We start from the raw sequence: 24,967 nt of genomic DNA, 5'->3' as shown, positions 1-24,967 counted from the left end.
TCATTTGGCTTCTACCTGCTTCTTAGGAGTTTGTTCAGTTCTGAATTGGACAGCAAGGACCATGAAAAATGCTGCTGCAGATGCCTTTGGGCTAAATTTTTGCTCCCAATCAGCCAAACAGGCTTGTTTCTCTGCCACTGGATCCAGCTTCCCCAAGGAAGTCCTTACCATGTAGGAGAAGAAGCAGCTCACAGGGGCCCAGCAGCTTGTCCATCTTAATTGGGGTAGCTATTGCTGCTTTCCATGTCTCCATTAGAGCTACAAAAAAATATGCTGGGGCCTTCCTGCAAGGGTCATCAGATTCATTTCCTCACTCACAAGTGTATTTTACTGCAACTAGAGTAAAAGCCCCCACACTTGCTGCTGTCAAGGAGCTGTGAGTCCCACTCAGTGCTTCCTCACCTTCAGTGGAAAGTGAAGGGATTTCAAGCTGGTATTTAGCTGCTGCCATCAGGCCAGTAATGTTTGCCTGTGACAGAACATGGCCTGCTGGAGAATTTTGGTGTGAATCAAATCATAGAATCACAGTATCACAGAATATCCTGAATTGGAAAGGGCCCACAAGAATCACTGAAGTCCAGCTCCTGGACTTGCACAGCACAGGCCCTGGAATCACACCATGTGCCTGAGAGCATTGTCTTCTTGAACTCTGGCAGGTTTGGTGCTGTGACCACTTCCCTGGGGCGCCTGTTCCAGTGCCCAACCACCCTCTGGGTGCAGAACCTTTTCCTAATATCTAACATAATCTCCCCTGACATAGCTTCATGCAGTTCCCTTGGGTCCTATCACTGGTCAACAGAGAGAAGAGGTCAGTGCCTGTCCCTCCACTGTCCCTCACAAGGAAGTTGTAGACTACAATGAGGTCTCTCCTGAGTCTCCTCCAGGCTGAACAAGCCAAGTGACCTCAGCTACTCCTCATACAGCTTCCCGTCTAGACCCTTCATTGTCTTCAAAGCCCTCCTCTGGCTGCTTTATAATAGCTTTATATCTTTCTTGTACTGTGGTGTCCAATAGTTAGTTGAGGACACCTGTGTTCATGGCTTCAGGAGCTCAGCATCATCCCAGAAGTCACCAGGAAGCCTGTTACCTGTCTCCTCTCATGCTGGCCCAAGACTTGCTCCACATCTCACTAACTTTGCAGCAGCAGGAGCCGTGGCAGGTGAAAATTAGAATTTCTGAGATGGAGGATGGATGACAGAAGTGAAACCTCACATAATACACAGGGAGGATGGAGGGACCTTCACTGCACTACACAGGGATGGTGCTTTTCAACCTCCAGATTCCTCTCACCTTTCTCCTCCAGTTGCTGCTGTGGCAAACTGTGAGTTAAGGAGCAGCGAGTGAGACCCGCACACCTTCACGGTGATCAGAATCACAGGAAATGAGCGGCTGGGTGGTGTAAAAGCAGAGGTTGTCTTTAGGTTGATTGCCCATCTCTGATCTTGAGAATAACACTTCTAGCATAGAGCATGGCAGGTGCTGCAAAAGGTATTCCCAGAACCTGTGTTGGTGCTTCCCCACCAGAGAGTGAAATAATATTTGAATGGGGGTAAAAACACACATTAATGGAAACATTTATTTATTGGAACATCTATTCAGAGAGCCTAAGAGAATAACCTTTCACGATTCATTATATACAAATATCTAAATTGCTATTACAACTAGGAGACATATTAAATATTGTATAAAATAACTTTAAAAAATTATTTATGGATGCAAATGCATATTATTTTCTGAGATGAAAATAAAGAAGTTAAAAGGTTTCTAATCTGCAAGAGAACTTGCTTCTTAAAAATATATATTATATACATTTTAAAAAGAAATAAAATGGGTTTATTCTTTACTCATCTGGCCTTCTTTCATATAAAAAAGAGGGCTTCTATTCTTACCTAGAAAAGCAATTTGAGTATAGATCACCAAATCCCTCCTACCACTGTGGCAGCATTAGTTACCAAAACAGAAGAGATGCCCAACAGCAAAAGCTGCACACTGCCCTGACAGCCCTCTGCTTGCTCATTGCCCCATCAGCCTAGGGTTCTGACAGGTCCCCTGTTACCTTGGGTTCCCTCAGTGAAACTCCCCCTTAAAGTGACCAGCAGCTGTACATGTGTAGCATGAGAGCCTAAGATGCCTGCTGTTCCCTGGAAAGAGCCGGCTACTTGGCCCCTCTCTTTATTGTCCTGTGGGTGTTGCCTTCTGCAGAAGGAGGTGATACTCCGGCTCAAGCCACACACAGCAGCCTCAGGCTCTGCCCAGGAACTGGTAACTTGATGTTACAACCATTTGAGATATTCAGAACTGCTCCTCTGGTGTGTATTTTCTTCAACTCTTTTCTTTCATTTAGGAAGACACATTTCACTTTTCAGTGCAGGAATGACAGACAGCAGCTCACTTTGATGTTTGTTAACCTGAACTATGTTTTTCTTGAGAAACACTGCTTATGTTAGAGATGCTGCTTTGGGTCACAAGTCTCTAGGCTCTCTCCCAGCTCACTAGCAATGGCATCACAATTATTCAAAAACTTCTTACTGGAAACTTTTCACTTCCCCTTGTAAACAATTTGGGGAAACCAAAAAGCACACTGGTGCTTTCAACTTCGTTTTGTGTAAGATTTTTATTATGTGCTATATGCCTGAAACAGTGATAACAGTAATCCAGCTAGCCTATATTGCCAAACTGAAGAGTTTGTTTGGGGTTATATAAGCTTTTGCTGGTATTAAACAGTCTCCGCTTTGATCCTATTGTTGTTATTATTGTGCTGCAAAGAGTTTCAACAAAAGGCACAAATTAAGATCTGCAGATACATTCCTGAGACATGCAATGAAAATGAAGATATGCCAAGAACTTCCTGAGAGAAGAATTGCAGAACTGAAAATATATTTAATCTGGAATAGATACACATTACAGTTTTATCTGGGACCTGAAAAGTCTACTGTTTTAGAACTCAGATTTCAAAAACCACAGCCTCTGCTGTGGTAAGCTGCTCTCTGCCAGAATATGATTGCAACTTATTGGGATACAGTAATTGGCACTAAATACAGCTCAGTGTGAATAGTAGAATAGGAACTGATCTTCCTTGGCATCAGCATACTCCAGCATATGAATGTTTCTGAATTAGAAATGCAAGGTGTACATTTAGTGAGGGGGGCCAGCACCCTGCTGGACTACATTTCTTGGGCTTAAAAAGATTCTTCTAAAGCTTCTTTCCCTTTTGCATTGTGAAAGGAAATGATTGAGGACAATACAATAAACATTTAGTCATGCAGCAAAGAAATATCTGGACTGAGAGCAAAATTCATTGTTGCCTTGGTCAAGGGTAAGTGCAGATGAGTTGACAGAACCTGCAGTTAAAAACTGAATGGCAAAACCCCACAGATTAACTTTAGTCTGTCTATGTAAATTAGCTTCCTCTTTGCAATCAGTATTTGCATCGTTGATACATTCAGCGTTAACACATTGCATGTACATTTGCTAATGGTCTCAGTGCTTTTATCAGCCATTTCCGGGCTTGGCCCATCATGTTATGCAGCCCCCAATATCTGAAGTGTATGGCAAAGACAGACATAGTGGAAAATCAACCTGGTGCTTTGCATCTCTCCTCTCACCAGGCACTGGCCTTTCCTGCTGCTCCAAGTTTGGCCCTAGGTCCACGTCTGCTGCCGGTGAATATCAGCCACATGAACAGCGCCATGGACCTCAACTGTGCCCTGTGGGAGCCCAAGCTGAGCCACGTCTGGAGAACTGTGGGCACCCAAGACAGGAGGTGTGCATGTGAGGCTGCCACTCCACTGGAAACCTGCAGCTAAGAGGACAGCTGTCACAGCAAGCACCCTGAACGACTCTTCTGTAGCTGCTTGGGCACTCCTATAAAGGTTTCCCAAACCATGCTGCTTACTTCCTTGCTTCTTTCCTCTCCCCACTGCCTTTCCATCCCTAAAGCCATGCATGAGCAGATTTAAGGCTGAGTCACCTCGAAGTACATGGCCTGCCCTGAGTGGGAGCATTTTGCATGCACAGCTTTGCAAGCAAAGGTAATGAGGATGTCAGAAGCAAAGCTGTAGCCCTGTGAGGACGTCAGGAATACTGGACTCATTCCAGGAGTTGCCATGGTTTTACTTGCACCTTAGCAGAGCTGGGAACACAATTTGACCCTCACTCTTTTTATCTGATGAAATAATTAAAGACTAAATTAATAATTTATGAATAAATTATTCATATAAATTAAAGACTAGAAGTACTGACTGATGCTTATATCATAAGAATAGAATCCACGTTCTTGATTTGAGCTGCAATACAGAGCCCTTTGGAAATCTGCACCACCCAACCTCTCTCTTACACACCCCATTCCCTTTCACCACTAAATGGTTTTGTATATTGCTGGAAATATTTCTTAGCAAATGTGTGTCTGGAAAAATCAAAAGCTTTTCTGGGTGTAACAGGCACTGAATAAATAATTAATGAGCACCAAGATCATCTGCTTTTTTTATTTTCCTCTTTTCTTTTTCTTAAAAAGAAAGGGTGAAAACAGATTTCTGTTGAGACACGGATGACACCTTTAAGCAATGGTGCATGATAAATTAAGAAACTGGGTGGAGTGTTTCCTTCCTGTAATCCGTTTGTAATCAGAGAAGTTAGAGACAAATAGGATGTCTTATACAACGTCTGAAAAACAACCTTTTAACAGTTAAAAAAGAAAAAAAAAAAAGGAAAGGTCCTCCTACTTCTCTGCTGGACTTAATCCTGAGTCCCCTTAAAGGCCAGGATGACAAACACCCTGCCTCAATTGGTGGAATTTCTGATGCTGACCAGCTGATAACTCTTCAACCTGTTTTTTTCCCTTCTTGTTCAGTAGGCAGGCTGGTGTCTTGTACCTCTTTTCTTGGGGGTATAAGTAGATGTGTCTTCAAGGAATTTATGGTGTCTGTCAAGACTTGACAGCATCTGCTTACCCAAACATGGGCGAATACATTTCCCAGGCAGATGCATGATGAAAGAAGGGGACAGAGGGGAAAAAAAAAGCCCAACCAAAATCTACAGGGATCCCACCATCCTGTGTATGACAGCCACAGCCTTGTTTTTCAGCACCCTCTCTAGAGCAGATGTCTGCTCTGAAGCATCTACCAGGCATATTCCAATTTGTCACATTCTACATCTGGGCAACAAACCCCAAAAAACCGATATTTCAAACAGCTGCAAAACAAAACTGAAACACTAGTTGATAGAAGAAAATGCAAAAAGAAAACCAAAGCATTAAAAATATTTTTTTTTACCACAGAAAATACTTTGCTTCCCTAAGCACTGACTTTTGCAGGAGCTCACTATTTTCCTGCCTGTTTTGTCCAAGAGTTAGACAGAGTGGTTACAAGGATCTAGGAAGCTGGGAAGTTTAAATAAAAGCTTTTCCACTTGCATATCCTTCATTTGGGGTTGGACTAGGTGATCTTTAAAGGTTCCTTCTAACCCAAATCATTTTGTGTTATATTCATGAGCTTGCTTAATCAGGGAACAGGAAGACAGGAAGCATTGGTTTCCTGCCAGTCTGCTCACCAGGCACTGAAGTGTCTGGGTTTGCTGCTGAGGTGTGGAAGGAAATAAGCCTTGTGACTAAGGTGGCCAAACAACCTTGATGACTGAGAACTAGGGGAACAAAGTGCTTCCCACTGTAAGAGATCTGGTTTGTGACCAACTGAGGAACCTGACTGTGCATGTCTGTGGGACCTGATGAGAGGCATTCCAGAGTCCTGAGGGTGATGTAGTTGCCAAGCCACTCTCCATGATATTCATAAAGTCATGACAGGTGAATTTCCTGGTAATTGGAAAAAGGGAAAACATTGTACCTATCTTTAAGAATGGAAGAAAGGAGGACCCTGGGAACTACCAACCTGGATCATGGAGCAGATCTTCCCAACAGCTATGCTAAGGCACATGAAGGACAGGGAGGTGGTTCAGGACAGCCACCACAGCTTCACCAAAGGAAAATCCTGCCTGACTAAACCAAGTGGCCTTCAACAATGGAGTGACTGTATCAGTGGACAAAGGAAGAGATATTGTCTGTCTGGACTTCTGTAAGGCCTTTGATGTGGTCCCTCTTGACATCCTTTCTCTCTTAGTTGAAGAGAGATGGATTCAATGGGTTGACTGCTTGATGGAAGAGGAACTGTTGGATGGTCACATCCAGAGGGTAGTGGTCAATGGCTCCAAGTCCCAAGGGACATCAGTGACAAGTGGTGTCCATCAGGGGCCTGTATTGGGACCCTATTTAATATCTTCATTAATGACATAGACAAAGGGATCGAGTGCACCCTCAGCAGCTTTGCAGAAGACACCAAGCTGAGTGGTCCAGTTGATACAACTGAATGATGCCATCTAAAAGGGCCTGGACAAGCTCGAGAAGTCAGCCCATGGAAATGTTACCACGTTCAACAAGGCCGAATTCAAGGTGCTGCACCTGGGTAAGGGCAACCCAGTATCAATCCAGGCTGGAGGATGAAGGAATTGAGAGCAGCCCTGCAGAGAAGGACTTGGGGTACTGATGGATGACAAGCTGGACATGAGCTGGCAAATGTGCGCTTCCAGCCTAGAAAGCCAATTTTATCCTGGGCTGTATCAAAAGCAGTGTGACCAGCAGGTCAAGTGAGGTGATTCTGCCCCTCTACTCTGCTCTCATGAAATCCCATCTAGAGTACTGCTTCCAGCTCTGGAGCCCTCCACACAGGAAAGACGTGGGTCTATTGGAATGTGTCCTAAGATGGGCCATGAAGATGATCAGAGGGCTGAAGCACCTCTCCAATGGAGAAAGACTGAGAGAGTCGGGGTTGTTCAGCCTGGAGAAGAGAAGGCTCTGGGGAGACCTTGTAGCACCTTCCAGTACCTAAAAGGGACTTATAAGAAGATAGGGTCAGACTTTTCATCAGGATCTGTTGCAATAGGACAAAGAGTAATGGTTTTAAACTAAAAGAAGGTCAATCTAGATTACATGTAAGGTAGAATTTTTTTACAATGAGGGTGGTGAAACACTGGAACAGGTTGCCCAGAGAGGTGGTAGATTCCTCCTCCCTGGAAGCATTCAAGGTCAGATTGGATGGGGGTCTGAGCAACCTGATCTAGTTGAAGATGTCCCTGATCATTGCAGGGGGACTGAAACTAGATGATCTTTAAAGATCCCTTCCAATCCAAACTATTCTAACATTCAATGATGATTTTATGATTCTATGACCATCAGCAGAAGTTTTGCTGGGACCTATATGTCCCTAGTAACACAGTTCTGGAACAAAGCCTCGTCCATACTGATTTCAATGGGTCAATTCCTCTGTGTTTCAAGACATCCTCCCAGAAACTGAGAACCAATAATATGTCTACTTTGGGAAAAATGTGGTTGAAGTGGTTTTACTAGCATCTCCTAGGAACTAGGAGGCAGAGGATCAAGCAAGAGTTCAGTTCTGGGGTAACACTAAGTTGTTTCGATCATAAGACTGGAGAGGGACCACTGCTTTCTGCAGAACCACATAGATTTCTCTTTTGAGCTGTTTCACTCTTTGGAAGGACTTCAGAGAAATGGGTGTTTGGCCACATCTATCTAATCTCAGAGGCCCAGATCAAGCAGGTGCCTGGAGAATGGAAACAACTGAGTGCATTTTCTTTCAACTCATATTTCCTGTGCTTCTGATCACTCTGCTTTTCTCTGTTTGGGACAAAGCTCCCCCTGCAAAATGTAGCAACCTAATAGATCAAGGTCTGGATCCTGCCTCCTCCCAGCACTTCTCCCACAGAAATTCTGATCCCTGCACTATTTTTTTTCCTTATTTTTTCTTCTCCTACTATTAATGGTCCCTTTACACTGTCTGAAAAATGAGGGGAAATGCACTTATGTGGGAATCATACCCTGAAATAAAAGTAGCAAGCGGAAGTCGCTTTTAAAGTCTGACTATCAGGATTATCAAACTGAAATCTGCCTTGTAGGGTTTAGTCAGGCCAGCAATCAGTCAGCAAACATGCAGTTGTCTAAACAATTTCAACAGGAGTTATTGGTTTTCTCAAAGCTGAGTCAATTCAAGCTAAGGCACTGGCTGTTTCGTGCTGTGCAGGTGGATTTATTCGGAGTCAGCTTGTGAACTGCTGCAATGGAGGCAGTGATCAAAACGGCAACGACAGAGCGATTAAAACCTTAAAACCCCAACATGCTGAGGATCAGGGATGTAAATTTCAATAGTTTTCAGTGAATAAAGAAATAACTTTGTTTTGTGACAATTAATTTTTTAGTTTCATCCCAAGTACATGGGATTATTCTTTCTAAAAATGTCAGTACTAGGTTCACAGGGAATGCTGTAGGTGGCATTCATAGACCTGGAGGCAGAGCTCTGGTGCTTCACAAAGTGGGTTTTAGTTTCAGCTGCAGGAAACTGAGGTGTCTGTTGGTTCTCAATATAAGCATCCCTTCCCTCCCAGGAACAGTCACTAGTCACCAGACCGCAGATTCATTCTGCACAGAGGGTAGTTCAGTATTTTGTACAACATAGAACAGGAAAGACAAATGCTGCATCTGAACTTGCACTCTGATGCATGCCACAGTGCATCTGATGAGCCCTGTTATTCCAGATTTGCAGGTTTCATCCTACTTAAGGGCTCTTTCCCTTTTTCCCTGCTCTCTTGCTTCTTCATCCACCTTGCACATCAAGAATATTAACTCCTCTCTGCCACCCGCCATCACTCTCCCTCTCTTCCTTCCCAGGCTTCTTCTCACCCCATGCTTGCAATAAGGTCTCACCCGTTCCTACTTTGCCTTCATACAGCACAGGAACCCTTGCTCAGGTTGCAAGAAAAATACATGCCAGGAGTCTGTTTTGCAAAATGCCTCCTGTTTTGTATAGAAACCAAGGGGCATGTGTGAGTGTGTTTGGAGGGAGAGGAGATGTTAAAAGGCTGAAAGTCGTGAGACAGTTTGGTTCTGGGGCATAACCAGGACACTCATCTCTACTTTTATGCAAAGGGTTGGTATGTCCTGAGGCTGGGGAGCCCTCAGGGCCTTGTGCAAATCAAATCCCCATCTGCATCTGCTTCCTCTGAGCTCCAGGAACCAGAGCCACATTCAGGTCACCCTCAAGGCTGGTGCAGATTGACCCTAGAGGAAGATCTCTGCACTGGAGAGATACTGAGGAGCTTTCTAACATCACTTAAAAAAAAGTCTAAAATATCACCAGACTAGTCTCAAGTGTCTTAAAAAAAAGTCGTGTCCCTGTCTCCCAGGAGAATACAGTCATGCAGATTCTTAACAACAAAGGCAGTGACCCAAATACTCATAGACTGCTTGAGATAGCTCCAGGGAAGACTATAAAGGTGAACTCCTGTCCCTACTGAGCTCAATAAGAAGCTGAGTGTGGACTTACAGAGGGCTAGAACTTCACTCAGAGGAAACTCATCTGTAAAAATTCACACCATTGCTCATAGTCATTCTGAAAGACATGACTAGTCTTCAGAGGGATGTTTTCTTAGCACCTAAATGCTTTCTAAAGAAATTTTAACATGAACAACTGAGTGCCATCAAATTGATTACCAGGTAGTAGTAATTATTATTTTTAATTACTAGATAATTTTCTTTTAATTATAATATGATATACAACAGTATATTGTACTACAGTATTAATTACTGCATATACTTTATCATATAATACTCCAGGATTTTAAAATGTCACATTTTTTATCAAAAGTAAATGCTAATTTTTTTCATTCTGAAAGTTTCTTTCCACAGTTTTAGAGGTAATAGCTTCTTTAAAATGATAGTGAATTAAAAGTTGTGAAATTTTAACTATTTGTAGCCTTAAGGATCAAAGAATAAGAAAAAAAGCACTCTATTTCTAACCTTCCATATTTAAACTGAAAGAATATTGTTAAAAAAAAAGAACAAATTAGGGAGCGAACCAAATCCCATTAGTTTTTTAGGAGGTCTGATTCAATATATTTTGCACTCTTTGAGACTGAAACTCCTTCCTGTTTACCTGTGAGCTCATGGTAAGAAGTCTGACAGTTGGTTCAATTTTCTATGTGGAAGTGAGAGGTTTCAATGCAAGAACTTGAGTCTCTGTCCTGCAACCATGCTTATTATAAAATGCCCTGATGTTTCTGCATATGAAGCTATATCATAAATAGCTGTAGTTTGAGGAATCATCCCAATGTTTTGGCCTCCATTCCAAAAAAGCAACTAAGCACCTGCTTAAACCAAGGATCTTGAGTATCCTCATTATTATTGTGGTAGACTGTGAAAGGTAGAAGTTCAGGTGCAGACCACTCTCATCAGTGTCTCACAGGAGCATGCCTCTGGAGTCATTATTACTGGAATTGATTACTAGAAAAAACGACTTCAAGAGAATAAGGATTTTGTTTGTAGTTTTTATAGAGTCTTGATTGCATAAAAAAATTACAGAAGCATATATCTATATAGCAAAAGGAACACTTGGATGTTAGAGATAAAGAAGCTTGCACAGGTCAGTTTCTCTCCCTCACCTGCATTCAAAAGTGCCTCGAATGGGTAGCTCTGGTGTAGACATCTGCAGTGCAAATGCCCAGAGCTAGGTGAGACAGCCCCATTGCTGTCTCAGAAAACCCAAATATGAGGTCTCTCATAGGCTCAGAGGCCCTGGTGCCACCTTGGGTTCAGTGTGCTGGTGCCCACTCCCCAAAGGCAGCCTATGCTCCTGCCTGTGGTCTTGTGGGGAACTGGCCTTTAATAGCTTTCAGGTGAACAGTTTTACATAATGATCAGTGTCATAAGTGCCTTTTAGTTGAACAGGTACATTCAGGCAAGAGAAACAGATTTTTAGGCACAAAAGGGGTTTTATGCACAGAGGACCTAACCCTGATGCTCCAGGGCTCCTGACTAGAGACCCACTGTGTATAAAAGTATCATATACCATATATCAAATGCCTGTCCAGATTGCAAGGGATGCCACTCCTTTAAATAGCCTTGTTCTTTTTACCTTACTCTATTGGGCACCACAACTCTGAAATCATGTTGACAATATTGGTCTAAGCCTCTTCTATAAATGAGAGTTAGAAGCGAAACCCGTTAATCATTTCTACACTTCATTACATAAGCATCACTCAACAGTAAAATGTACTTGGTCACAGTTACACAGAAGACACTGCAATTTTTCTCTTCCATGGAGGTGATCAGGGTCATCTCCTCTGGCCACTGGCATATTCTTAGTGTGAAACAGAAATCATGTGTAGGGCATGGCATTAGACGGATTTTTTTTGCTGTACTTGAAAAAGCGAAGACTTAGAAGTGAGGGAGGAGCTAATCGTTGCAAAATACACAGTCATTTCCTGAGCCCTCTGGTTGGATGAGTACAAACTTTCAACTATTTCTAATTCTTCTCTGTCATTTAAGAGGCTTTCAAGGTGCACTGTACATCCCAGACAAGGTAAGGAGTACAGCTTTCCACTTCTTCATTGTTTATTCAAAATTGTTTTTCAGTGGAGTCAGACTTAGTCAAGACTGATTTTTTCTCCCTCCTATTATTTACATCTGAAGGGAGAACAAAGTTCCTTGCAATCCAAGAAATACATGTGTGTCTTTGTGCAAGATGACTGTGAGCTGTAGGAAAAAAGGAAGAACTGTTTGGCTTAATAATAGAGCAATGATAATTAAGAAATTATGTTGCACATATTTAGAAGTCAGAATTATTACAGCAATACTGCAGTATAAGAGAAAGAAAACTCTTACCATTAGTTTTAAGGAGTTCACTCTGCACAAACCACTATCAAAATAAAGGGGTTTAAGTGCATAATTAGCTTTAGTGAGGGAGGTAGTAAAAATCATACTGTGTCTTTTCCATATTGGGGCAGAAAAAAAATAGAAAAAAAAGCGCCAGATAATTTTGGACCAGTTTTATTTGTAAATCTGAACCCGATATTTATCTTTAGCTATTGTAGAGTCATGTACTGTATTCATCCTGAGACTGTTCCTGAGGTTTGCAGTAACCAAACATACACTCAGAAGTGACTGTGGAACCATATCATAAAGTGATATAATTTTCTTGGGATATTTGGATGCATAACAACTGAACTCAGACAGACAGGCACCAGCAGGAAGTCTCATAACACTGCACTCTTGCATACTGCATTTGTTGTCTCTTAATAGATAGGGAAAGAGACTATTTGTGTGAAGTTTTGTTTTCTAATAGATCAGAAACAAGTATAAAATAGTCATCTGTGGGGCAGTTATTGTAACAATGTTTTGTCACTAGGTCACCATACAGAAAGTGAAATTGTGTGTGCTGTGCTGGTCCCTGGTTGAAGTCATACACTGGATACTCAGATCTTCGGCATTTTTGGGTTTTTTTAAGTCTTTGCTTATAATCAGTTTTAGTGTTTGGATATTGGCTCCTTGAATGTCTGGTATAAACATTTTCTGGATTTTATACATAGTGATTGGGAGAATCTAGTTAGGATTTTTTAAAGCATTTGTTTGATTCAGACACATAATTTCCATCCATCATTTCTAAATCACTTCCACTGTACTTGTGAGGTTGCTGCTGCGGTAGCACTTGGACCTCTCCAATGAATTTCACCCTTAACAGACTCAAGGAGCCACTGGAAGCTTTGTCACTGCTTTTACAGGTGGGGAACTCAGATGAATCCCAGTTGACACCATATTTGTACCCTGGTATTCACAGCTCCCCAGTGCAGGCAATCTGATCAAGAAACCCAGGTCTTCCCTTGCAAACAGCTGTATTTCAGTTTAGACATAACTAGAAAGCATGCCACCGTTCTGCTAGGGAAGAGGCTATGACATGGGTAGAAGTATTTGCATCAGCCTTAGTCATCTCAGTTTGAACATTGATGCCAAGCACCTAGCTGTTCCTTACAGGTCTGTATGGCCTTAGCTGCTAAATACTTGCAGCCTATGCTGCAGCTTGCTAGAGGAAAGCTGGCTGAGGTGTGCCTACCCATCTTGCAGTCACATTTCTCAGTTAGTGCATAGGCATGGCTCAACAGCTCTGTATGCAAAGAGTAAACTGAACCCAGGCATCCCCCTGTCACCAACTAGCAGCTTGCCCACTGCTTCTACCTTCAGTTTTTAACATTCCTTCAGGTACATTTATTGAAAATGTGTATTCACCTACTGTCTTTCAGTGTGGGTTTGGGTTCAACTCTGATGCATCTGTCTATGTGGATAAATTTGCTCTCACTGATGACTGTAAGCACAGAAAACGCCAACTTAGGTGATTTAAAATGTTTACTCTCAGTGCTCTGTTTCAGCATCAGTATCTTTGATGTGGGAAGAGGGTGCAACTCCTCGTCTCTCTGTCAGAGGGAGGCATATGTTATATGTACCAGTTGTGTGTAACAGGATTGAAAATAACCCAATACTAGAAAGTTGTATGGTAAGTTTGGTCTCCCACAGTAACTGCTGTATTCTGGGCAAGTGGCTAGAGGGGAGAAACCCAGAAGACACAACCCAGCCTCAAGAAGTTATCTTATGGTAGCCTCCTCTGTCCTGCTCAAAAATAAAGACACATCAAGACTATGTCACAGTGCATTTAAAAGATGTGCTGATGTTTTGCACATGTATTGCTGCCTAATAAAATTACTTCACATTTGCATAGTTTCCAGATAAATAGGTGTTTTGAAGCAGAAGATCAGGGGCTTCACTGCTGACAACTAATGTTTGCAAAGACTTCAATTGTACAGAAGGATGGTTTTCTTACCAGGCATATTTATTAACACTGTTTTCATGTTCTTCATAGTGTGCAAAAGGAGCTTGAACATGTAGCTTTCCTATGAAAAATGACTATGGAAGTGGGGGGGTTAGGCCCTTGACTACTGCCTTCAAAATTCCTGAATGAAATGAGCTCATTTCATAAGTAAATGTCTTCGGGATTGTTGTTTGGGCTTGATTATTCTTACTGCCAGCTGTCAAATGGGAAGGTCAAGTTGGTGTTTCTCCTGGGCTTGCTATTTACACGCAGGAAACCTGAGAGGGACTCAGCCTTAGAGTTACAGTTGTTATTTTAAAATAGATTTAAAGTGGGCAATATAATCCAATTTTTGTCTAAATTTAGGTGCTAATCAATCAGAAACATTCCACAGGATTCATTTTCTACATCTTTGAATCTGGTAATGTCAGTTTGATCCAGTCTCTTTTCATGTATTTTGACTGGAAGCCTTGTGTCCTTATGGAAATTTTCCATCAAAAGTCTTATTTTTCAGTGTTTCACAGAGAGAGAGTGAGCTATGTATGCTTCAAGCAACAGTTCAGTTTTTTAAGTGCTGGGGTTTAGGTCTCATTGATATCCCAACAGAGAGATTCTGCCTTTTTGCACAGAGAGCAATGAGGGTCCAAGTGTTGTTCAGACAGGGGCAAGGGATCTATGAACTTGGTCAAGAGCCACACATTTTTGTCACATTTTCACACTCCCACATGATGAATTCAGGCTTAGAAGGTGTTGAATTGAAAATCCTTGCTCTCCAAACTGCTCATTAAGTCTTGAAATAAGAACAGAAATTACTCACTGGTATGATCATGAAGAAGTAGCTAGGGTTACTTACTACCAGATACACTGCACCTGATTCACATCTGCAAAAATAAGAAGGGAAAATATCAAGCCAACAAAAAGTATGTGCTTTTATCTTCATCTTCAGATGTGTATTCTTTGAATCTTGAGTAGTCCCGTTCGAGCTGTTTTACAGCTAGTGAACCACATATTTAAAGCTATGACAGACAATGTTATCAGTGCTTGTCAGTGTTCGTAATTATCTTTAAATGTGTTCCTTCTATTTATTTATTTATTTATTTATTTATTTTAACGACTGATTCTTAAAAAACTTTTTAACAGAACTGTTTTCTATTCCTTTCTGTAGCTCTTACTCATAGAGGAAATCTGATCTGCTGCAGTACGGAAACATCAGCAATGACATGGTGAGACAAATTCCTTAGGGAGCTGCCTGTAAGTCCGATCAACATTTAAGATGAAAAAGTTTTGCATTTTCTTTGGCAGGATGTTACACGCAGAGTTTAGCTGTTTAAGGCAATTGCTGAGGCAATAAGGGAATATTCAGGAACACAAGCTTCTGCTTTGAGTAGGTGAGTGAGCACAAAGGAATAATCTTGTTAAGACTTTTTCTTTTCCTGCCTCCCCCTCCCTCCCCAACTTCTCAAAAATATAATTGGTGTTTGACACTTCCTAAATTGTGCCCTATTGAAGTCCTGTTCGCCCAGGGTCCTGAATACACCAAGTGGACCTCAGTTCAGGGCTACAATGGTTCAGTAGCTGAAAGCTGTGAGAATAAGCCTTTTTTGTATTTTTGTCACTTCACCTTGTGACAGTCAAGCAGTGCGGGGGTCAAAGGGATATCCTCCTGGAACACCAGCAGTGGTGAGAGGTAGGATAGGAAACTCTGGATATGTAAGCACAGAAATGGTGAAGAAAAGACAAAAAAAAAAGACAAGTGGAAAACTGGTAGTACAAACTTGAGGTATATGAAGACACAGGGTGGTTTCTGGACAGCAGTTAACAGAAAGAAGACAGACTTTGGGTTAAATGCTACTGATGATGAAAGCAGGTTTGCAGAGGACAGCAAGGTGTGATCCTTTCAGCTCTTTTCCTTAAATATTTGGGAGAAAACCCTGAAATATCCAGCTCTCAGTAATCTAAAAAATAAATCTAAAGACAGAGCAGGTATGTCCATACTCTCTAATGGTCTAGACAGAAAATGCTTTTAACCAGCAGTAATTTTGCACTACATCCATTTACTGGAACCAGTCATATCCTGATCTTTACCTTATTTGACACAACTGTAATAACTGTTTTCAGCCTCTGAAACATGATGGCTGCATCCAGAATCCTTTTTGGGAATGGTCTTTTGTCTGTCATAAGTCCTAAACTATACAAGAAGTTGTGTGTGGTCCAGACCTGTTTGAGGGAGCATTAGTTGGTGTGAGACAAAACTGTGCCAGAACTGTAACAGCCCAAGCAATTGAGTTCCATGGCCTGGGCCCTTTTTCTGACAGTGTTTAATTTACTAATATTGACACGCTTTTCATGTAGTAAAATCTCCCTTCTTCATGTGGTATATTCCTCAGAGTCCTAAGTGTAAATATTACAGAATAATAATTCAGCACAAAAAAAATCAATGAACAGCCCATTTAGAGGGAGACCATGCCTGTCTCCTTGTTCAGCTCTCATCTACTTGCTGCTGGAGGACACATTCTGACTCAGATGTAGGGCTACAGGAAAAGGCAAAGTAGCTTTGTGATTGCAGTAACTGAGTGATGTTCTGGGAAATAAGATTCTGCCACTGATTCTACCTGAAAGTAGATGCTGAGAAAAATGTGTGTGATGCTGAGAAAAGGTCACCTTCATAATAGAAAAATACATGATAAATACCTGAAATGGAACTGGGATGGAACTTCAGAGCTTCAACTACAAACAGGACAAAATTCTAATGCAGCCTCTGACTGCTGGGGAATTATACCATAATAGTTGCTTCTTATAATATGACATAGCAGTACTTAAGATACTCAAGGAAAAGTATGGAGCAGATATCCAATTGCCATAGTAGAACAGTTGGATTTTGACAGGACTGAGAGAGCTGTCCTGGTGCCAGTGAGGAGCACGCTTAAATCACATCAGTAAGACTATATTTCTTCTTTAGAAATACAAGTGCTTTCTTTTCAAGAGGTCAAGGAGTAGGGAACAGTGTAACTCCTCCTCTAGAGCATTCTCCCAGGAGAAAGAACATGCATATTCAGCACTGTCTTTGAAAAGTATTTAAAGGCTTATCCATCTCCTTCCTTGCTAGCTAGGTAGTATGCTAGCAGGTATGGTCTGAGCTGAACTGCACCTGGCCAGTAGAAGCTGGAAGAGCAAGAAGAAGGGGACAAAAGAGGAGCAGATGCCTGAAATACCATTCAGCCAGAAAGACAAAGACCTCATGTCCAGCCTTGTCTTCAAAGACAGTATTTCACAGTAGTCGCTGGATAACTCCAAAGGCCAATCTAAAGAGTAGATTCCAGACCATGTCCACTACCTTATACTTGGTGACTGTCACTAGGCTAGAGAATCTCTTGCCCTCATGCATGCCATTTTCATCTTTCCCTGAATTGTTGTATTGATAATTTCTTATTGTGCATCTTTGATGTGAAATATGGGCAGTACCCAGAAGCCTTGTGGTTAATCTCCCTCTCAGAAAATAAGTCCCATGGTCAGACTTGGGAGGCACCTTAGGGCATCTATTTCCTGACATTAACCGCTTCTTTATCATTCAGAGAGGGAAGGGAAGTGTTTGTCTTGTACCAACCACCTTAAAACATTATGGCAAATCATATTTAGTCCCCAGAAAGAAAAGGTAACACAGAATTTTAATAAAAGGAAGTTGAACAAAGAGATTCAAGGCTCAGGTCTTCCAGTAGTTTTTCTGTGAGAGAGAGGATGTTCTATGAGACTCACTAAGATTTTTTTTTCCCTTGAGTTTTCACATTTTCAAGGCTCATCCATCACCTGCTCTGGATGATCTACTTGTGCAGCAAGTGAATAGTGCTGACTTTACACTGTTTCTTATAATTTTTCTGGCTATTTCAGATCCCATTTTGAGACACTTAAGCCTTCATTGGTGGCTTAATCCTTCCACTCATGTGATGCTCATCTTACAGAGTTTGAAATTCTGTTTCAGGTCTGACTTCAAGGGGTGTAAGTTTTCAGAAACAGGCACCAGCTCTAATTTTCAAGTGTTTATTAAAAGACACCTGGATCTGACTTGCAGAAGTATTGAGCACTCACAAATCCAGATATGGTCAACAGAAATGTAACTTTGAATCAGAAACATTTTATGTAATGCCCAATGTGCTTAGAAATCAGGTCCTAGGCAACTTGGGGTCTCCATTCCTCACTTTTCTGTTTGTATAATGGGGTTAAATAATCTTCATATTAGAGGAAGGCTGTAAAGAAGAATTTTGCAGGTTGTTCTGAAGCTACAACACTAGATGACAGAAAAATGCCCCAAAATCAGTTATTTATTTAGTATTTAGGTTGAGAGTTTGAACAATGCACTGTACATAGGGCACAGTGTCACTCACTGAACAATGAGAAAAAAGCCAAAATTTTTCTAATGGGGTATTTTGCCTTTTCAAAATTGCTGGGAGGGCATTAGTTCCAAAAAAGATAAAGCAGAAAAGCTCAAAACTTGTCCATTTTCCAGAGTGACTCTACTGTGACTTGTAGAGTTTCTTGACAGCTTGTTGACTTTCACCATTTCACTAGTAGGATCATTAAACTGCAAAGCAACCAGTGGAAACTGCTGATGAAATTCTGGATCCCAGGCTCTTCAATTGTTTATTTGTTCAGGCTGCTAGAACAGTAACCTTCCTTAGGTATATGAGCATTGTGAGTATTTCAAAAAGGAATGAACAGACATTTTCATAAGGGACACCTTTCCCTCCCCTCAATCCCAAGTTTCTGCAAAGCTCATGATCTCAGTTACATAGTGCTGACATACTCAGTACACTGATCAGAACTATTTAGGTCTTTAGAAATACTTAGTTATTTAAAAAGTTTGCTGCCTATTCATGATTGTATCTAACAGAAATTGGCTGATGGCACATGAATGTGAGGCTGAGTTAAGCAGAAGCAAGATCAAGCCTTTAAGGTGAGCTAAACATTGCTTTGCACATTGTATACAACATCTCTTTATCAACCCAATTAGTGACCTAAATCTGTACAACCTTGTCAAAGAAAAATCTGGAACCCACTTTTTGACATGAAGATGTGCCTTCTTAGTTGCACATTTCTCCCATGGGGCATAAAGATATCTTTAACACCTCTAAGAGAATGAAGAATGAAGTTTCCTGCTACATCTGGCTTTTGCAACCTCAGCAATTCTCAGCTGTGCAGACACATAATCTTAAAATCTGGTCTTGGTGGATAAAATAGCATCACAAACTCATCACTTAGGTGTTTCAGGTTCAATGTATGTTAAACATTTGAGATTTATAATCATATATACTTGTGAAAACTTTTTTCCAGCTTTTTAAATGATAAGTTTTCCATCAAGACCACTTCTTTGAGAAACTAACAGGACATGCCAGAGTTTTACATGTTATAGTAGGCTGATAGGTCTGCTTAACTCACACGTCTATTCCTGCTAATGTTTGTGGGCTGAATACATGATTAGCCCCACATGAGAGGGGCAGAGATCATAACCAATATAGGTATCAATGACATAGATGGTTGGTCTGTGCTGAGCTTCTAAATGTGTGAGTTGGGTGGATTCTCAGCACCTACCAGTTTTTGCTGCTGCAGCAACAAAGTTTGCAAAAACAAAATTTGCAGTCTCTCACAGCAGTGCATGGAAATCACTTTGTTATATGGGGAACACCAGCATGTGTAAAGGTTATTCCTATGCCATTTAGCAATAGGAGAGCAGAGACACACAAATTGTACTTCAGAAATATTAGCTCCTTTAGTTGTGCCTGCTCTTCTGATTGGTCTAATTTGTCTTTGGGACTAGTGTAGAAGGAAAAATAAACAGTCAGAAATACAGTATAATAGAATTTTTTTGATAGGAAAAGACCCTTAAGGTCATCAAGTCCAATCTTTAACCCAGCACTGCCAAGTTTGCCACTAAACCATGTCCCCACGTGCCACATCTGACTTTTAAATAACTTCCAAGGATGGTGACTCAGCCACTTTCCTGAGCAGCCTGCTCCAGTGCTTGACAACCCTTTCAGTATCCAATCTAAACCTTCCCTGGTACAACTTGAGGCCATTCCCTCTTGTCCTAGCACTGGTTACTTGGCAAAAGAGACCGACCCCCATCTCGCTACAACCTCATTTCAGGCAGTGGTAGAGAGCAATAAGGTCACTCCTGAGCCCTCCTTTCTCCAAAGTCAACAAGCCCAGCTCCCTCAGCCACTCCTAATAAGACTTGTGCTCCAGACTCCTCACCAGCTTTGTTGCCCTTTTCTGGACACTCGACAGCACCTCAATGTCTTTCTTGTAGTAAGGGGCCCAAAACTGAATATCTTTGCCTACTTCAAAAGAGCATGTGAACACTTGGAGATTTGACTTCCTCAAGTCTGAAATAAAAACTGTCATGTTGCAGCTTGCCATTGCCAACCATTTCATTGTTTGCACTAACATGCCAGAGGACCTGTAAATGCTCCCCTACCCACACCTGTCCCAGCAAAGTAAAAAAGTTCTCGCCTTCCATATACCATCAGCTTGAACTTTTCTAGTAAATCTGAAGAAAATAAGTAGGGTTATGTTCACAAGGACCAGAAATTTAGAGTGCCAGATGTTAGAAATAAAGCCATGTTTCTATATCAAAGATATTTTGTGTCCACATGTGGGTCCAAGAGAGCTGAATGGTAATTGCTCTCACTTCCTGTTCCCTTCAATGGAAGATAAATGTATTCACAGTCTGTTGGTCCATTCATAAATTGGGTCTGTCACATGTTGAGTCAAGAAGGACTTGGTATAGACCGATATTTGTAACCATGTGAAATGCTCTGCCTTCTACTCTGAGCTACACCTTCATTGCTTTGATCCCGGGCTGAAAAAGGGATGGGTGAAAGGCGTTTTGACCAGTTAGGATGAGACTCACAGTGTTGCTCTCCCATAAGGGGAGATCATACCAACAAGTGTGGCTCCAGTGGCTCTGTGGGCAGTAGAAAACACTAATCTATTTTCTTACTACAGTTCTGTGACTTACAATAGATTAGTATATGATGAAGATTATCATTATTGCCATTGTACACATCTACAACATTCTTTTGAGTTATTATGGCCATGACATACAGAAAACCATATGCAGTTGCAGTAATCAGGGAAAGGAATTCAAAAACATTAGGTGGAATGATAAATGTCTGCATTCCAGGCTTTCATCCAGTTGGCCAAATAATTTATGCCATGCCCAGAAACTTAGCTAATCTTGTGACCTTCACCCTTTATCAGCCAATTCACATTTACTGAGGGAGAGAGGGGAAATACAGACCCATGAATATAGACCAGAGATCCTTTTCAAACAAAGCTCAACAGCAGCTGGGTTCAGTAGTTCTTTGGGTTTTGTTTATATTCTTGCTTCTATATTAATGATGAAATGAACAAGTGGAAGTGTTTGATACCTCTTCTGGATGACAGTCACCCAGGATTTCCACACCTACTTCTGGATTCTCCCATATCACATCTTTCCCCTACAGATGAGGCCACATGCTCACCCACAGATTTCATTTGTCTAGTGAGAAGATGTACTGAAATACCAGTGTTTTTCACTTTTAAGTCCAAGCAGCTTACACTGTTTCTGGAAAAGTATTTGTTGACTGGCTCATAGAAAGCATTGCCTAGCTCAGCATCTTGATGCACATTGTCCCCACCATTCTCCACCAAGTCCTCGTCCTTGCCTCCTGTTTCTGCAGCCCAGGGCCATTATTTTCTTCTGTGAAGAAGAGCAATAAGTCTTCCCCGAAATAGACTCAGGCTGTGCTTTCTGTGTCAACACTAATGCCTCAGTGCTCTTCTCCTCCTCCAGAGAAATGTGCTATAGAAACTTGTAGGTGCTTATTTCCTTTTTTGAGATCTGTGCTGTAGCTTAAGTCTCTTGATGTGTAGCCATCAAAGGTATTGAAAATAGATAACTCACAGTGATGCTGACAAATATATATATAAATAAATAAATAAATCCTAAACCATCCCCAATCTAAATCCTTTCCAGAACCACTCACACTGGTGAAAAATGGTATCATAGATTTTGACAATGTCCTAAATATGGACAGTTGCAAATGACAGCATTTTTTTGAACACATCTCAAGACACAGTGACTCTAGCATTATATTTTTTTTTTTTTATATATTAGGGCTACACCGACTGTGCTGCTGCTGAATCTCTAATGTCAATGGTGACAAATGTCAAGAGTATTTCTCCAATGGAGAGACAGCAAAATACAGTATCATTTATTCAAAGCCACCATAGCACTCTCAGATCAGAATTATATAGTATGTAAATGTTCTTTGCAAATCATTTTGTATTTATCTTTTTGACATTGACAATTCAACTGTCTTTTGTGGCAAAACTCAAGGGAAATTACTTTAATGTGCTTGCTCTGTTTTATATACTTTTGATCTAATCAATCTCAAATTAAATAACTGGGTAAAAAAAATGGTGCTATCCTACATTGGAAAGGTTTGGAAACCAACCTCTTTTCTCTTTATTAGAAATAATCCCTTCACTTCATGTTTCATTCTGGGCGGTGAGAAAACTGAGCTTGTGTTTTTTTGCTAAAGGTGCAGTATTTCCACTTCTGAAGTTCTCGTTATAGTTTCCACTAATTCTGAACACCTCCACCCCCAAGAATAAAAGCAAACACCTAGTTTGGGGCTCTTCTGTGTTGTTTATACACTCCGTTTAAAACGTTATCAAGTTTTTTAAACTTTTTTTTTTCTATGCTTAAAAGCAGACTGTTTCAACCACTACTTCCTTATTTCTCCTCCCTTCCTCTTAACTCTTTAATATAGAATCTCTACTTGTGCTTTTCTTCTTTGTTTACAGCCTATGATTAAGTATATCTATGCATCTTCCCAACCAACTGGGAGTATAAAAGCCAAGCAAATTTTCAGGCAGCTTTTAATCAGAAAAGCAAGACAGGGTTAAAGTGTTGACAACAATTTGGTAGGAAGGGGGAGAGAGAGGGTGTCAGGCTGTTACCACTGAGAATCTTATGGTCTTCTCATTCATCCTTCTAATAGAGTTTTATTTTGACAAGCCTACATCACAGGATGCATCAGATTTCCACCTTACAACACTAAAAATGACCTAATCATCTGCTGCAAAAACGACCCAAGAAATCAGGCATGCAGCCCTACTTCACTCCTATCTGTCCAGTGGGAAAGACACATGAACACTCAGCCAGGTGATGTGCAGTGAAGGCATCATACCCATCTGCCAGACTCAACCTCATTCATTCCCACAGGTCCTTACATCCTGACTACTCTGTTTGGGAGAATGGTACAAAAATGCAGAGTTGAGCCAGGATATTTGTTCTCAAGGAGTTTGGCAAGGAAAAAGTTAAAATGTCTGCAGACATTTTCACTCTATGATCTGGAAGACTGATTAGCTGATTGAGTGGCAGTACATTATGGAAGACCTACCAGGATTTTTGACCTAGAGAAAAATCATTGAGATTGCTGTAAAAGCAGGCAAGTGGTTTTACTTGACTGCCACTGAGTCTCAGAGAGTTCAGGCAATCCATTCAGGGTGGAACTACACTCACCAAGGGGTGATTTAGCTAGGAGAAAAGCAGATTCTTCATCCCAACCTCACACACTAAAGGAGAAAAGTTTTCATCACGGGCAGAATTTTCAACATCAGACCTTAATGCTAGCATTTAAAAAGACCTTTAGGAGCCTAAAAACTCTCTTGTCACCACTGTAAGTGCTGAAACTCAAGGCTGAAGTCTTCAACTGCTCTTGCTAAGAGTGCCCAGTGTCAAAACTATGAATCCCAGTCACTAAGTGCTTAGAAGCCCATGTGTCTTCATACCCAACTCAAACCGAAGGCCTGAAATGATTCACAATTGGGCAGGGGAGGGGTGGGCAGGGGAAGACTGTTCCTTGTGCTCTGTAAACTTGAGGACCAAGTATACCATAAAGAGTCAAAACCCTTATTGGAGACTTACTGGAGTATATCCTGCATGGGATAAAGCCAGAAGAAAGGTGGTGATGGCATGTGCCCTTTAATCCTGTGGATATTTAGGGCACTCCTTACAAACTTGGGATGTTTACCCAATCTGATTGGAACTGAAAATTCTTGCAGCAATGCATTAACCACCATGTTAAAGCTATTTTTCCACAGCTTATCTTTACTCTTGCACCTGAATTTGCTCCAGTTTTCATGGTGCAACTGGAACATAAAGTCCGTGGGTGAAAAAGAGGAGAAGATATCCAAACTGCATTACCTATTTCTATGCAATTTATATGTTTTATATGAAGTGACTAATAGAAAACCTTATTGCTTGGTGGAGGGTGTAGATTTAAATCTCACTACTCTGAAGATAGTGATAAATTCTTATCTCCCCCATCCCCATTGAGTATGATTTGGGAAGTATGAACAGTACTGTTGTTTCTGGTTCAGATCTATCCATTTTTTATGAGACAAGCATCTAAGTGCAGGAGAAATTTCATTTGAAATACATGGTTGTATCTAGAGGTCTCCTTGAAACCCTCAGCAAAGTGTTAAAAGCTAAAGGTTTCTCAGGGACCAAGGCATTTCCTGTTGTCTAGCTTGCTTGCTGCTCAGAGTCCTGGTTCTCTGGATGTCGTGATAAAATGCCTAATTGTGAGCCACTGAGGTATGGGCTTCTCAGCGAGGGCCATGGAGACTCCTGGGCAGGCAGGTGCCTCTGTCTACTTATGTTTCTACGACCTGGGGCAGAGGAGGTGTGGATGGTGGGTGCACTGGGCTGTCTCTGTGGATTTACATTCTGTATTAACTGCTTCTAGGTAGTTGCTGCTCTCCCATGTCTCTGTATTTTTTTTTCGTGATTGAGCAAAACTAACCACAATCTCCTTTTACACCCAATTTCTAAAGAAACTCTTTTAACTGGTTTTCTGCTGAACTGTGGCTTCACTACTGACAAGAACAAGACAGTAGAAATCTAGTATACAAAGTAATACCCCAATTTTGTCATATTTTTTTCATTAATTTGAGAGCCAGAAAATCTTATTTTTCCTCACAATTCATGGAGATTTTTCCTCTTAGGATATTATTGCACTATTCTGTTTCATACAGAAAAAAATCCACTACCCATAAAGACATACATTTTTATTTTGATAATCCATTTGTGAAGTTTCATTATTGGGGTAACACAATTTAAGTTACAAGGAACTGCTCAATTTAAAAAGAAAAATATCTGAACACAATTTTGACATATGCAGTTGCTTGAATATCAACATTCAAAAATATGGCACAAAAACTTATTA

General features: G+C 41.1%; 1 protein-coding gene across 2 annotated transcripts in view; it reads left to right on the top strand.

Moving 5' to 3' along the window:
* P2RY8 (P2Y receptor family member 8) overlaps nt 1–24,967 on the top strand; it is a 52,133-nt gene that overhangs the window by 10,104 nt on the left and 17,062 nt on the right. The window contains exons 1-2 of one of the 2 annotated variants that reach the window (XM_008934377.3): nt 11,376–11,417; nt 14,860–14,945. The gene's annotated coding sequence lies outside the window, so the exon portion shown is untranslated. Of the gene's footprint in view, nt 1–11,375; nt 11,418–14,859; nt 14,946–24,967 lie in introns of those variants that run through there. The other variant, XM_018084014.2, reaches the window with a different exon arrangement.

The sequence above is a fragment of the Manacus vitellinus genome, unplaced genomic scaffold (assembly GCF_001715985.3).
Source record: "Manacus vitellinus isolate BGI_N305 unplaced genomic scaffold, ASM171598v3 scaffold_7_pilon, whole genome shotgun sequence".
Classification (NCBI taxonomy): Eukaryota; Metazoa; Chordata; class Aves; order Passeriformes; family Pipridae; genus Manacus; species Manacus vitellinus.
This window is presented reverse-complemented; position numbering and strand designations above follow the sequence as displayed.